Source organism: Chiroxiphia lanceolata, chromosome 1, assembly GCF_009829145.1.
Source record: "Chiroxiphia lanceolata isolate bChiLan1 chromosome 1, bChiLan1.pri, whole genome shotgun sequence".
Classification (NCBI taxonomy): Eukaryota; Metazoa; Chordata; class Aves; order Passeriformes; family Pipridae; genus Chiroxiphia; species Chiroxiphia lanceolata.
Genome location: NC_045637.1, coordinates 65,710,240 through 65,725,780, shown reverse-complemented (window position 1 = coordinate 65,725,780; position 15,541 = coordinate 65,710,240).

Below are 15,541 nucleotides of genomic sequence, written 5' to 3'. Positions count from 1 at the left end.
AAGTGGAATTTGATAAAAAATATCCTCATGACTATTACAGCTCTCAGCAAGGAGATTCTTGACACCAAAAGACTAACCAAGATATATTCAGGATCAAACCCCGATTGCTTTGGTCACTTATTTTCTCAATGTAGCTAATGGGACAGCTTGTAAGAATGTGCTAAGCAAGTCTTTGCCCACAGAGAAGAAATATTTCATATTTCTGTGCTAGAAAACAAATAAAAATAATTTTTATGTCTCTTTCAAGAGGTAGTTTATTAGTCCTCTTATAGAAACAATAGAGTTCTCTGTATTCCAGCTTTTGAGCGACTTTATTTTATTAGGGTATTCACGATACTTTTTGAAGTCCCTTTGTGATCAAATTATGTTAGAATTTATATTTAAAACTTAAATTTCATTGCAGAATTTGAAATAGTATCTCTGCTTGCTGTGACAAAATTGGGAGGGGATAGCTGAGGAGAAGTGGAATCGCATTAAGGAAGTCTCCCAAATGTCTACATAAGACAACGTTATTGAGTCATGAAACTACTAGAACACAAAGAGAAAAAAACATGGTGTAACTTCAATCTCAGCTTTTTAGTTTATTCAAATGAAGGACCCTCAAATGGTTTAGTTAGGAATTAAGTTAATTGGGTTTGTTGTAAGGTTGGTCTACTTCCTGCTGGAAAGTTTCCCATATTTCCTCAGTATAAGTAGCGGCTGGACTCCCATGTCACCCTGTTAGCCCAGACTTTAATTAGTTCTGGCATTCGCCTCATAATGATAAATGCTGAGATGATGAATGGAAATGCAAATGAGTGTGAAGTGGCTCAGCCATCAGTGCTGAATATCATTAATACCTTCCTACTGTTAAATCGATCAATGTCATCCCAGGATCCCTCTGTTCAGCGGGTGCAGATGGCTGTCCGCCAGAATGCCTTCCATTATATTGGCAGTGAAAACTTTGTGGGTTTTTCCTCCCCATATGCTTTTATTCATCTTTTGCTGAATATTTGTTTGGCAACTAGAACTCTAATATATTTCCAGCTGAGATGATAACTATTTAGGGTCAATAAGTGAGTAGCTAATCTAAAGCAAAATAAATATGAATATGGATTTCTTCTCACATCAGGAGAGAAGTATCAAGTGCATATTCAATAAATTGGAGAAGAATAGTATTTTTCAGGGTACAAAATTTCATGTGGTAGCAACGAAAGAAAAAAAATGTTTATTCATTTCTCAGGCATGTCATCTCTTTGTATTTTACAAGTTTCTGGGTTTGGCAGCATTTCCACAGAACTAAGTTTTGTAAGAACCAAAGGGTTGGATAATGTTTGGCATGAAGTTTTAATATCTAAAATATTTTTTGTGAATATAAAGAATAAAAACTTGAAAGCATTGGGAAAAATGGTTTCATCTGTTAGACTGCATTTCTATGCTGTGTTTGGGGGCCATCCACAAGGATGTGCATTAGCCTTGTGGAGTTTTCCTTCATAGGGAAGCTTTCCAGTCTGAGTAGATACAGGTGTTTTTCGAAGTGTTTCTGCACATCTAAACTTAGGACCTCACTCTGATGCTTCCTTAAGGGATGCTTCTTTGCTCAGTGCCAAGAGAATATAGGGATTAGCCTTTGTGAATAACCACTTCTTCGTATAATTCACAACTTTCTAAAAATCTCAGACAGTGGTGAGCCATCAGTATTTTATAATGTTAAATCGGGTGGTAGTATGTTTCATCCGTAAAGAGAGCAAAGAACCACCTTTCATTAAGGCATCAAGAGGTTACTGAGAGTCAATTTGCTCCAGTGTATCAGCCTGGAGTCTACTCTCTTATAGCTCACGTTTAGCCATATGCGATAACAAACAAAACATATAATTTTCACTCTGTAATCTGTGTAATCAGATTTCCAATTGCCTATGAATCTGTGCATCTGTGGCTTTGGAAAGACTGAGGAAAAACACTGTATGGTGTGTATACCCTGTATACTATAATGCCTAGGTGAAATGTGTACTGGTACTTCCATCCCCTCTTCCTCTCATAAGTAACAGAGTATATCTTTCATTTCCCTTCATAAATCCTCTTCTTCCATCCTCTCTATAGACTGGAAACTCTCCAGTGAATTGAGAAGTTACTGGAACTGGTCCAAGCATAAATCACTCATTATCAGGTTACATTCTTTATATAAATGAAACTGTGTCTTTTTTTCTAAATGTCTATATTCTATAAATCACCTTTGCATTTACCCACTGAATTTGTTTTGTAAGGGGATTATTATCTGATCTTAGGTTAAATGTTTTCTTCTATTAGTCTAATGATAATTGAAAATAAAATCAGACTAAATATTTTGTTTCTTTGGAGTCTATTGGAGCTTTGGTATATAAGCAAGAGTAGCCAATTTCAATAACATTGGGATCACAGGGAAATAAATTAGACATTTTAATTGTGAGATTATATCACTTTGATAGCAAAACAATAATTTAAACAGACTATATTACACTTACTCTTGTGTAATTTTTGCTAGGTTTTAATGTTTAAAAAATTATAATGAAACCCCACGCAAGGAAACTGCTACACTGACCCATGAAATGAATATGAATTGTAATGATCCTTTTGCTTATAGTCAACATTTCATGAAACCTGATTTGAAAAAGGATAAAACCATTCTGTGAAAAAAAAAAAAGTGCTAATGTTTCATATCCATACAATATACAACCACAAGCAGATACCAAGAATCATGTCAATGAAAAGATAGAAAGCTGGTCATGTTTCTTTTAGTAGGGCAGACATGCATTTTTGTGTCATTCAGTTCTTGCTTACACTGTTAGCAAAATAATTTTGTAATAGTGATTCCCTTCTCTTTTTCAAATTATTTCAATTCTTGTTACGTATTAGTTTTAATACCAGATGTTTATTTAGTACTTTAAAGAACAGTGGGGGAAAAAAGGAGCAGGGAAAGATAGTGCCCAAAACAGACTTCAATTTGAAGTGAAATTAAGTGAGGTCTGAAGCACAGAGATTAATGTGGGAAGTCTGTGACAAAGATTTCGTCAGAAGGCTGTTAGCAAAGGATGTGTCAGTAATGTGACTTCACAAGGATTTCAGGTTCCAAAGCAACCCTCAAAGCCCTCCAAGCTTCTGGTTTTAGCCATCCAGAAACACATACCAAACTTTCCTTAAAGTAGCTCTGATACGGTTTGAGCTGAAGGTGGTCCACACACAGCACAGTAACTGTGCTGCCTTTGTGTACTTTACCCCTTTTATCCCAATGATCTCCTCATAAGCTCTGATGGCCAAGGCACATCTCATGCTATGAGAATTTACAATTATTCAGACCTTGTTGTTTTAAACAGATTTCCTTTCTCAGTTTCTTGGATTCTCCATTTCACCTGACAGCTCATCTTGAAATGCATCTTTCAGACTCAATTAGATGTTTTCAACTATCCCCTCCTGTGTTATTGCACAGCTACTAATGGATTTCCTTTATCATATTATACTTTTTAATACATATTTCTCCATTATCTGTCTTTGTATGTGGTAACTAATTTTTACAGAGCATTTCCCAACCCAGTCAAAGCAGGTGGCGATGTTGCTATTAGCTTCAATGAAAACAAAATTAGTTTCTGCAATTTTCTTTTTAATTACCATCCAAACTGCAAGGCCACTATGCTGGTTGTACCCATTGGCTTGCCCTTTATATGGAGGCATGTGCAAAGGGAGATATTATGTGGAATGCATAAAGATGGAAATTTATGTCCCTGAGAAAACGTGTCTATTATACATCAAGCTGATAGCATTATCTTATTTTGCGTTATAAAAGTCTGCTTTCAGTTATTTATGGCTTTAAGAATTCTGAACCATCGGGTCCATGGCTACAGCTGGACATGTGCATGTGTGGTTTCTCCTGCACATGCATAGGTAAAGCTTCACATATGATGTCAGGTAAACTATGTTTTCTGTATAGCTAAAAAGAGCCGTTAAGATGACTGAAAAGAGAGACAGACACTGGGAGCCTGATCAAAGAGAAAGATTGGGGATGTAGGAAAATTAAGTACTAAAAGCAGGAATAGGACTTCGTCGAAGGACAGTGAAGTAAAGAATAAGTCTTGCTAAAGTCTGACAAAGTTGGAGACAGAAGACCTCTTGCTGGCTGGGTCAGGGAAGTAGGAAGATTACCACTGATGCTGAAAAAGAATCAGAGCTCCCAGGACCTCAGGTATGTCTTAAAGGTCAAAAATAGTTCTGTGAAAGCCCTTGGCAAACTGTAGGCCTCATTTACCTCTCAAAACATATCTATGCAAAGGACAAAACCTTACTACTGCTTTCACAGGTCATAGTCATATAAGACACGATAGAGATTTGTGCAGTGGTGTAAAATGTTTTAGTTCAGATAATGACAGACATAAGATCTGTCTTAACTCATAACAAAGATCTAGGAGTTATGACTGAAATACGTGAACCTAGAAAAGTCAGGTAAAAGAAGAACCTATGCAAAGTCAAACAACATGCACAAACAACCTTACCTAACCCCCGCTTTGTGTGAGAGCAGTTACTGGATCAGAGAAGATTACAGGAAGCTTTGCGGTTAAAGCAGCCTCAGAGAACTGGATTAAATCTTGCCTCTTGTCATACTGGTCATTAACGACACTGGTCTAGTCGTTTCAACCAAACTTTTTGCAGGTGGTTACTAATCACATACTGTTCTTTTTATCAGTCTCTGATTTGCAATCCCCAAATCTTCGTTCATGAAGCCTAGCCATGATGATGATTTGCAATCTGCTGGGTACTCACGTTTATATTGGTAAGAGCTGTGCACTGTGTTAATAGGGAGGTACAGAACAGTAAGCATATACATAGAAACCAGGCCTTATGCATGCAACCAGGCAAGCAAAAATCAGAGCATGAGTGTAGCCCAGGTGGACTATCAAGTTGCTGAAGCTTCCGCCAGCATAAAAAGGGATTATTATTTTTCACAGCTCCCTGCTTCTGCCTTTTGCTGGTCAGTGTGAACATCCACTCTGAAGCTCCACTAACTGGGAGAGAGCTACAAACCTCGGTCTACAATCAAGAACAAAGCTCCAATTCCTACCCCTACTTCAACTTTTGTGTGGCACTGCAATACGTTTCTGAGAAGAGTCAGCCTACACCTCTAGCATTAATGTTTCTACATCTCAGCTTTTCCTGTTAAAGAACAAAAAATAAAAGCAAACTACGAAACAAACAAAATTAAAACAAAACAAAACAAACCACTGCAACAGAAATAGCTACATTATGTTATTCTGCAGTGCTTTTTTTTTTCTTTAATGCTGTTTGCTACATACTTTTGTAATTACAATGATGACCAGGATACATTATCATAAAATTACCATTTCTCTCATGTGGGCAAGGTTTGGATAACACTCAGTAAACATGTCATGAGTCTTCATTGACTAACAAGGGTAAAAAGAAACACCCAGGAATTGCTACTTTTTGGTAACTTTAGTCCATCCATCCATCCGTCCATCACTTCAGTTGAATCACCGAAAAACGGAATGTGATCAGGTAATTAAAGACCACCTCACACCCTGCAAAAGAGATAACCGCATCTCCAGATTTTTAATATCTGAAAACCTAACAACAAACTTAAGTATTTTTCTATACATTATGGAGGCTGGTAGGAAAAGACAGTGAACAGCGTTCTGTTTTCAAGTATTATTGATAACATGAAAGATTAAACATTCAAGTAACAAAAACTACTCTACAGGGATCAATTTGTTAATGTCAGATTTACAGATTTATGCTAGTATAAATCCAACATGGCTGAACTGAGATCAAAATACTCTTAATTTACATAGGTGTCATTTGTAGTTCAGTTTTGTCCTTAATCTTGTTTTTCTCTTTAGTCATTGTAATTTTAAAGAAGCATGTCATAACTCAGAGGGAAATTTTCAGGACTAGAGCTTCATGCACTGGAATGGCTTTTGCATATACAGTGGGAGATTTTAAATACATATGAAGAACTAATTAATTTGAAACAGACTGAGAATTCTGGCAGCATAATTAAAATAAAAGACAGCTGTAAAGTAACTCTGGAGGAAAGCAAAATAAGGAGAAGGATGGGTTAATGCAGTATTTTGCAGGCACAGAAAGGTGGAGGTAGTTGAATTAACAATGAAATACAGAAAAACCAATCATAAACAAAGTGAGGAATACCTCTTGCATTCTCATGGTTACAGACAGATGTCTAAGCTGACTGTTTTCCTGAATCAACTTTACTCAACACCTGTGAGCATGTGATTAATTTAACCACAGAGTACACAATGTTCTTTTCTTTCAGTCAAAAAAAAAATGTTGACCTCTGGTATTGCAAAAGAAAGACAATCAGCTAACCTAATAGGCCCTTTATTTGCTAATCAAACCTCTCATTAACAATTAATTGGATCAAAAGTTCGCTGGCCATTATTGCTGTGTCAGTTCAACTCTGAGGGCCTCAGAGGATGAAACTAAATGAGCTGGTCAGGTTATAAATAATTTCCAGTGGCTACTCCTCTTACCTCAGGCTATTCAGGTAGAGGTCAATGTCCTGCCTACTGCAGGCAGAAAAGACAGTTGCTGTGACAAGCAAGAGGCATTCTTCCTTTTCTAAGAAGCTCATTTAGGCTTAGTAATTTAAACCTTTGTAAAAAACCACAGTATAAAAAGCAGCTCTGTACTGCAGAATTTCTGCATGTACTTGCTTATCATGACTGAATCAAAGCAACATTTCAGATTGCTTGAAGCCTTTCAAAAATGAAAGAAGCCAGGAGTTGCTTTAATCAGGGAATCTGCTCCTTAAAGAAACCCTGCAGAGACACCTTTATGATAATATAATTATTTGTTTCTATTCTTAACCTAATAATACAGGTAGTGACTGACAGAGTTCAAATACTGCTCATCAAATAACATGAAAGGACCTGTCAGAAGTGAATGAAGTTACAAATGAGAATGAAGTGAACAGGGTTTGGTCCAAAATATGTTCAACGCCACATTTAACTGTTGCTTTCTCTTTTTTCATAAAAAAAAAAAAAAAGAAAGGAGTGTGGGGAGGGAAGAAGTCTTTCTGTTTTCCCTTTACACAAAAAGTGACAAGCAGGTACATCAACTTTTAACATACCCATGTTACAAGTCAATATTAGGAAGAAGGGCAACATCCTGGGCAGACCAATTTCAAATATCCTGTGTGGTGAACTTAAATATGATGACAGTTCATTATAATTGAATTAAAAGAGCAAAGTAGAGAAGTAGGTGACATCCATCCAGGGCCATTCCAAGGATCAGACGAGGAAAAAAAGTGGCATAAAATGTGTGGACATGGTGGCAGGAGGGAGGAAGGAGTCTAGAAAAATAATGGTGTTGAAATACAGTGCCATGGAAGAATTTATGAGTTTCAAGATAAGATGTGAAAGCTGCAGAACTGTGGGGCTTCTTGTATAGGTTAAGCAAAAGAAAGAGCTATTGTATTCAAAAAAAAAAAAAAGTAGAAAAAAATGAGCTATTTAAGAGAAGAGTCTCAAGAAGTGATAGGTTGATAAGTGGCTTTGATGGGATCTTATGAACATAGTAAGGTTATCTGGACCAAACAAGGGAGCTGAATATATAGAGATGAACAGTTCTTTGCAAAAACAATACCTTGCAGCTCAAGCTGTCACCTAGAATAAAGAAAAAATCTGAAAAGAGAGTGAGACAGAAGAGGTCTGGTCATTCACCAATTATAGTGACAGTAACTCCAGATGCTGCACAAAGCTATGTGTACATGGGAGTTTTTCAGGCAATCGAAATGATCTCCTAACAGGCCAGAAAACACGTAGATGTGGTTAGGTCAGCATGACAATAACATATTTATAGAGCTTTGGCAAATCTAGGGAACAAAAGCCAAGCTCTCATCTACTTGGAGCATGAACAGAGGGAGGTCAAAAAAGATTGATAGTTCTGAGTAGCTGAGACTTGGAAACTTCTAGTGCATAATAATGTTCTTAGGGACCTCTAGAAGCTACAGATTGTGGTTCTGGACACAACTACCGCTATTGCATATTCCCTCTGCTGCAACAGGTTATGTCCACAGTATATCTCTGATTCACAGCCTCTGTGTGTTTGAAAAAAAGACAACAAACAAACATCTCCAACATCAGACACAGGAATGCTCAATCACTGTCTGAGCTATATATCACCACTTGTAATTGATTTTAACAAAAGTTAAGAGGTATAAGTGAGAATGGTATCCCAGGACTGGAGAAGAGCCAGGAGAAGGAAACATTGACCCTGGAGTCACCTCTCCTTATGAATTTTGCAGTTTAGTGAAAGATGCACTGGTCAGGTATGATTTGGCTAACTCTGACAGGATTAAATATACATGATTCCATTTCAGTGACAGGCTGCTTGTTGTCAAGCATATGTATCAAATATGATGTAGCTGTATTTGGAGATATTTTATCCATTTAGTAATGTATATTACTCTATATATACATACTTCCCTCTTGATTGCTTATTTTCAATACATTAGCAAAGATGTTCCCCAAAGGGCTGGAAAAAGGGCCTGGGAGCTGGATAAGACCATTCTCCAGGCTTAAATTTTTAATATTAAAATGCACTGAGATTTGCTATACACTTGCTCAAGATGTATTGCCCCAAGCAAAACAGTGTTTTATAGATGGACATGCAACTTTGTTGCTTTCAGCCAAGGGTCACATTTGTTTTAGTGGCTTTGGGATGTGCAAAATAATGAATGAAGAATAAACAAGCATTCTATGTTTTAAAAAAATCAGAATGGAAGCATTTTATGTGCATATACACTCACACATATACATTCATACATACATACACGCCTCCCTTATGCTGACAGATCTTGAAGAAACACAGTTCAAGTAAAAAAGTAACATATTTTTATTTTTATTATATGAGACTGCATCTTAGATACCCTAGTTGAATCCAACCTCTTTTTTTTCACTGACAAAGCACAATATTTTTAGTCTAAATCATGCCAAGAGTGAGCCCTAACCTTCTTGCTCTCCTACAAAGAAGAGACATCTGTTTCAGTTGGAGCATAGCTGAAGTGAGTATAAGAGGAAGTTACATTGGATCACTTCTGTCTTCCTAATTTTAAATGACACCAGTATTTGAACCATATTTCATTAAATATTCCTGACTATGTTCTATCTCTACAGACCACTTTCATCGTGATATGCAGGGAAATTCATGTGAAAATCTTTCTCTTTGAATACATAATGTAAGATTGGTAATCATGCATTAATCTCATGCATTGATTTTACATTAGTCCTAAGGGGGAAAGAAAAGTGATTCTAAAAATTCCATTGGTTTGATAAACATTTTAGCTAAGGTTATTCTCTGATTACAGTAAAACCAATTTAATTCACACTTAACCCCCATTTTATCCCATGCAAATCCGTATAAAATATCTGTTTCAGTGATATATCAGTGCATTTGCTTCAGTAAGAAAATTATTTTTTTGTGGTTTGTAGGAAACTCTTTTTCCAAACTTGAGCAACTAGGTTTTTTGAGTTAATTGAAGAAAAACAATGTTGAGAGAAGGTGGTGATAAAATAGTGAGACTTTAGGCAAGGTAGGCATCCTAACTGCAGGTAGAATCATGATTTTGTAGCATTATCCTTAAAGTAATGTTTTTGGTGTCAATAGGCAAACAGGGGAAATACAGCTACATAAGGAGAAACAGTGTAACCATTTGTTTAATATTGACTTTTATGTTCAGAAACATTGGGGAAAATTACAAGGAAAAATAAAAGACAGTAGATAGAAAATGAAAAAATGTTTTGCTTCTGAAAGCTGAAAAAATCCGAGCATTCCTCTATGTCATGAAATGAAATTAAAATTTGAATTAATGGTTCTGAACTGTGGGTGACCTTTTCTGATCTATTTGCTAAAAAATAAAAAGGAAGTTAACATTCACAGATTTTTTAAATTACTACCTAGAAAAAGAAATAATTTCTTTTCCATGACAGGGAGCTATTGTATACCTTAACATATTAAAGAAAATTTTATTTATGAACTGTTGCATAGAGCTGGGTTTAGGTAGATAGTGTGACTGCTGGAAAGGTATAAATGAAAGCATGCATCTGTAGGTGAGTTAGATTCAGAACTAATTTGGAGTAAGAATTAGGGCAAGTGCAACTGCACTGTCTGACCTTCATCTAAGGTTCTTCTGGTGAAGAGAGAATTTGGAAATTTGCTCACTTGTCATCTTTTTCTTGGTCATACTCATTACTCTGGTGATCAGATGGGATGACTCAGGTTTTGCTACAGTAGCCTTACATTGCCTGAGGGCTTTTTCAACCTAAGTTATCCATCTTTAAAACAGCACTGCATTAATGGTGTGAAAAAAAAAAAGAAAGAAGCAATGTCATAAGGCTAGAGTGTTATCCTTGTGGTTTGTTGTCACTTCTACAATAACAGACTGTAGCACTTGGCATGGTACAACAGAGGATACATTCTCGAATTATGTAAATCAGTGAAGCTGTAGCAAAGACAAATGATCCATATTCATTTAGAACCTCTAAACCTCTAGATGACAATTTCCAAAATTAATATCAGGTTTCTCTTTTCTTAAACCATAGATAAGCAAACATTTTCCAATGTAGATGAAAATTTTGAGCACTTAAATTATAAAAATGGGATATCTTGAACTTCTCTTAAAGCAGAAGTTATAACTTGATTTTTTTTTCCCAGACTTTCTATGGCAAGTAGAACTTTTAACAAGCTGAAAGACTTATTACAGCCTTGTATATAACATTGATATAAAGGCTATTCATTCGATTAATCCCAAACCAAAAATTACAATTAAAAATTGAGAAACAGAGAGTTTTACTAAGTTTATGTGGGTTTGTTTTAATTTATGTTTTTATTTTATTCAGTCTTACCAAAAATAGATACCTAGCAGGAAAATACTGGTATTTATGTGCAAGTACATTGTCATTGCCTCTGGAACACACGAATTTCACAAGGTATTCTTCAGCTGCAGCATATACTGCTTATGGAGGTAGATAAATTCAATAGCAAAGTCCTCCCTCAGCCACCATAAATGTATTTCAACCTATCTCCAAAATGTGTTTCAACCTAGGTCTATGTCTTTCTTTTAATAATAAAGTGACAGTACCTTGCTTTAAGGAAATATTTGTATTATCGAAACAACATACTAGTGTACTAATTTACTAGATGTATATTAAAAACAAATAAGAAATTGTACCAAATCATGCAGACTTCATAATGAGAGGTGAAACGGAAAAAACTTTCAGTCCTGTTTGGCCTTGTCATTCTAGAAGCCTGCAGCATCTCCTGATTAGTCATTCCCTTGGTGTAGAAGGGAGACGTGAGGACGTGAGGCAGAACTGTAATTTGAGAGGAGGGCTTAGTAATTAATTTATATCTATTTTTTATCTTACTGTGGTTTTGGGGGTTTTTCTCTCCTTCAAGGGGTAACAGAGTAAAGCGTTAAGAATATAAGTCTGAGTAAAAGGGATGTTACTTTCGTTTAAGTTGAGGGTCAATTTATGGTATCTTTTCATCTACTGCTTTATAACTGATCTTTTCATTAGTGTCTTCACTTGTGCAAGAGTTAGAGAAGGAGGGGAAGAGTGAATGGGGTTTCTAAGCATTTTTCAATGCACATCAAGTAAAATTTCCTTGATTTCATCAGACAGCTTAAGCATTAGAAAACCCAGTTCAAAAGGGAAAAAAATGAACACATTTACAAAATTCAGGATCACATCAATGGTAAATGTTTTGGAACTCATTTCTAAGCAAAAACATTTGGGGTTCTTGTGCCTGGAGGCTTCCTTAAGTCAAGACACATACAACGAGAAGTCTTGGATACCTGCCCAGGCAGACTGTGCCAAAGTCATCTCTGGCAGTTCTTACAGTGGAGATTATAGTTAAATGTGAACTGATTCACATTACTTTCTATTTTCCAGTTCTGACAGATGGAAACAGATACCAAAGAGGAGTCCAAATCTCTTCACATGTTGATCCATCTCACTCATCATACTCTCTCTATATACTGTGTTCAAAGCAGAGAGCTATTCTGCAGACAACATTTTGAGAAACCTTTTAGGCTAGGAAGGAAATAAAATCAAGTACACACAAGAAGATACTGTCAGGGAGATCTGTGCTCTGTTCCTGATCTAGTGAAAAACAGAAGATGCAGATCTGCAGTACCTGACAGGAAAACTTATTCAGACCAAGTTGAAGGAAAGTTAGGTTAACACTGTGAGTGCTTTGGTCAGACAAAGACTTTAGTGTACTCATGTCAACTAGAGGCCTTAAAATGCAGTGCTTTCATGGAGGCTCTGTTGCCTGAATGCTGCTTCGGCATTTTTTATGCAGGGACTGTGTGGATACAGATGGAGACATAGCTCCACTACTGATAGGCACTACAAGATAAAGTAGTGGAATGGAACCTGAAATTCAGGACACTTTCCAATGTTACTTGTATTCATGACATTATTTTTTGGATTTCATATTTCCTTCTCGCCCTAAATGAAACATTGCTAAGACTTGTCAAAGTCTAGAAGATAAAGCAAGAAAAGCAGCATCAGCATGACAAAGTTTTTTCTGGAGGAGTTCTGCTAATAAGCAGCAGACAAAAACAAGTTTCTGAAAATCCAGAAGCCAGAAAAAATTCATGTGCAGAAAAAAGAGGGTGAAGATTAGAACACTTTTTTAATGCTGATTTCTTAAGAAGATAAAACTTATTTGTCTGACTTATCCACTGACAAAGAGATAGGCATCTCAGAGATTCTGTGTTTGGGCAAGTTTCATGAAAATCTGTCACTAAATGTAGAAGAAAGATTCAAGGAAAGGTCCTGTCAAAGGAAAGGAAGAATCCTGAGCTCAGCATTACTTGTTCTTTGGCCACCTAGCAGTCAGGGTGCACATGCAGGCTGGGCAAACAGTGCACCTACAGTTTGTCACAAGACAGGGCATCTGCTGCTCCATTTGCAGCTGATGGCTCTTGTCCGTGAGAGAGACCTAGGGCTTAAGTGTAGATTTGGTGGGAGGGTATTAGAGACATCTCATGGAACCATGATAGGTAGTGTGGGTCACAGATCTGTGAAAGTGGGGTTTTGCTGCTAGTGGCGGAACGACTTGCTAAACTTGTATGCAAAAGCATACAACGTTTAAAAACCTGCACTATTTTCCCACTGTGATGGGGGGAAAGGCTCTTTCCATTCTGAAAGAATCAAATTTCTCTCAATAATTAGATGTAATAGATTAGAAAGGGCTGATTGAACTACTTAAAAATAGTGTGCGCACTCTTTAAAAGCGTGTTATGTAAATGCTGTTATTTTTACTTTAAAATCCAAAAGGAAGGTAGAAATACATTTAAATGTGAGGGTGGTCCATGATCTGAATTTTAATAACATACCCTTGAAGCTCTCAGGAATTGCTTCTTCATTACAGATGAAAAATTCAGAAATAAGGGAGTGGCTGACAAATATTTTGTTCACAAACAATGCTGTCTAATAGTGGCAGTAGTAATCATGTTAAGTGTTTCAAATCCAGAGACTCAAGAGAACTGTGTAACAGAAGTGAGCTTTTCAATCTGTGAATCAGGCAGAGGATGGTGTGACCAAGAAAGATTACGATCAGTATATCAAAGAGGGCAAAACTTCACTAGAGAGATCTTGGTTGTTTAATCAACTGGCATCAAATTTTCAAAACCAGACTGAATGATAGAAATGGAGATAAGAAAGGACATGCAGCTCGTAGTTGTTCTGAGTAATGCACCAGCTCTGTGAATATGAACAGTTCCACAGTATTATATTCATGTGTAAGACTTCCTTGTTGCATGAAGTGTGTCCAGAAAGGATGACTGAAATTAAACTTTTAAAAAATGAAGTCTGAAACTGGAGACTTCAGCTGAAGAACTATGGGGTTTTTATTTTACTTTTTTGTTTTCATATCTTTGGTTTGGAGAATTGAAAGAATGAAAAAGGAAAAATTTTCTCATCAAGATGGAATTTATACTTCAGAAGGTTTAAAAGTGAGCTAAGTACTCACAGGCATATTAGAAAATTATTTTTAAATCTTCACCTTTTTAGATGTGTCTTCTCTTTAGTATGAAAATTTTTAAAAATTAAAATGTCTTGAGCTGGAAAAAAACTCCCACATTTCATTAAAAAGAGTAACAGATATTTTGCCTTCTTTATTTTCTTAACCAGAACTATTCAACATTTTGAGTGTAAATCATGAACATTTCAGTTTCTACCAAACTGCATTTTTTAACAGTTAATCCACTTAGGGATATCCATACATTTTGGTTTATCATAACAGAGTTGTCCTGTCAGATTAACCCATTACTCTTAGATTTTGATTGTGTTACTAAAATTTTGTCTATCCATAGCCAGTTGTCCTATGATTTATATCTTTCCACTAGACTATTTGCAGTAGGAGATGAATGAAATACTATTGTTCCATATGTGACTGATATAAAAATAAATAATGCAGCTAAGGGAACAGAAAGTTATACAAATTCTATAATACATGCAATTACTGAATAAATCAGTATTCAATTAAAAAAAAAAAGGTTGAAATTTTAAGTTATGGGAAACTCATGTCATACTGAAGAGTTGTAGTCAAAGGAAGACAAAGATTTTTGGAATCATACACAAAACGCAAGGCTGGATATTTGATGCCATTATTAATTATAACAGAAGGAAATGATCTAACAGACAAACATTGTTTTAACAGGCAATGCTGGAGAGGGAGCACAGTATACCATGCCATTTGCTGCACTAAAAAGTACCAAGTATAATTTTGCCAATACAATATGATTTTAAGTATAATTAAAAAAAAAACCAAACTAACTATATGCAAAATTAAGGAAAAACTTTTAAGATAAACTTTTTTATACACTAAATTCTCTTAGAAGAATTCTTTTAGAACAGAGGAAGACCAGTGCAAATTCTCTGGTAGAAGTAAAACCACGTACTGCAACAGTCGTGTGACTGATGATCACCAACAGATATAAAGCCACTGATCTCAAAGTTTGGAACAGATAATTAATCAAAGCCATAAACTCCATACATATCCCTTAAATAAGTAGGAATGGTAAAAAATTTAAAAATTGCCTTCTTTTCATGAAATGTTATTCAAAACAGATTGCAAAGTGGGATTTTTTATGGCAAGGACATATATGCATGCAGTTGAGTCTGAAAGACAACACAAGCAAGGTAGCTAGTGATCTCTGCACTCTAAGAAAATATGGATCTGGTCATAAAATTGCTAAAGCTGATGTTCCAATCTTACAGTTAATCTTTGTTTTGAGATTCCAAGAAATATGAACAGATGCAGTAATATAGTGTGTAGAAAACATACTAATTTTCATAGCCCCATTGTATAATTGATTAAGTAAAGGCTGGAACAGACTGAGCACTGAAAAACTTTGAATCTAACCCAATTTTTTCTTTTTGCCTCATTGTAAGTGATGAAGGTTTTTTTTACACTGATTTTTAAAATATTTTTCTTGCACAAAACTTTAAATATTATTTCAAAATGTTGACTTAAAATGTCAAATTTT